This window comes from Arachis ipaensis, chromosome B4, assembly GCF_059453495.1.
Source record: "Arachis ipaensis isolate K30076 ecotype BB chromosome B4, ASM5945349v1, whole genome shotgun sequence".
Classification (NCBI taxonomy): domain Eukaryota; kingdom Viridiplantae; phylum Streptophyta; class Magnoliopsida; order Fabales; family Fabaceae; genus Arachis; species Arachis ipaensis.
Window position 1 is genome coordinate 117,888,066 of NC_142439.1, and position 1,229 is coordinate 117,889,294.

The following is a 1,229-nucleotide window of genomic DNA, read 5'->3' on the forward strand; positions in this document are numbered from 1 at the left end:
TTAGTTTTTAACCATATCAAGTATATAAAAAATTCAATTATCAAACAAATTACATATATATAATATATATTAAAAATATAAAACATATTAAAATTTTAAAAATAATATATAATAATTAATTTTAATAAATATATAATATCAATTATTGTTGTTTGGATTATTTACTAATATTTTTAAATAAAAATATAAAAATATTTTTTTAATTATTTAATTTTATTTTAAAATTTATAATAAAAATTTTAACATTAAGAATTTATAATTTAAAATGTATAATTTAGAATAAATTAAATAATTATAAAATAATAAGTCATGTTAGCTTAAAAAACCTGTTGTATTATGTACTCCTTTTGAATACATAAATTTTTATATAATATGTTAATAAAATATATTAGGTATGTTCTATCCGATATATTGTAAGATAATGATATCTGATATAAATTTATCTAGTACTGAAGTACAATTAATTAACGTTTTTGTATCATCTTTTTTCATTCTAATTCTTTTATACGTTAAAATATAATAAATAATTTTTTAAAATAGACCCATTGTTAGGAATTAATTTACATCATATGTGATGGATATTCAGATATCACATCTCATAATAATAATAATAATAATAATAATAATAATAAAATTTAAATATGTATTTAATTTTTATAAATATGTTTCATTTCGATTTATGCTTTTTTTAAAAAAATTTAGATTTATTATTATTTTTTTTATTAATTTTTTTGTCCATCTTACTTAATTTTAATGTCAAAGCACTATATTTTAATGATCAAAAATGTCACTCTTCCATTATAGATTTATTCAAATATAAATACCAAAAAAATTGTAGAGTACTATTACTAAAAATAAAAATGACAGTATTATTACTTATATTTTAAATACGCTATTGTCTTTTGGACTCATGAATTTTTTTCGTAATAAAAATTTTAGTACTATGTCATAAAGTTTATGTTTTAAATATTTAAATTTATAAGAGAAAATATATAAATAAAGATAAACTGTCAAAATTACCTCTAATTTTTTAAAATGTAATAAAAATATTTCTCATTTTTATTAATCACAAAAATATCTTTAAAATATTTTAAAATATGACAAAAAATGTCAAACATTAGATATATATTCTCTAAAAGTGTTTTAAAGATTGGTTTTTGAGATTTTTTTTATCAGAAATAAAAAAAAAAGATATTTTTATCTTTAAAGTTTGATATTTTAGGTTAAGT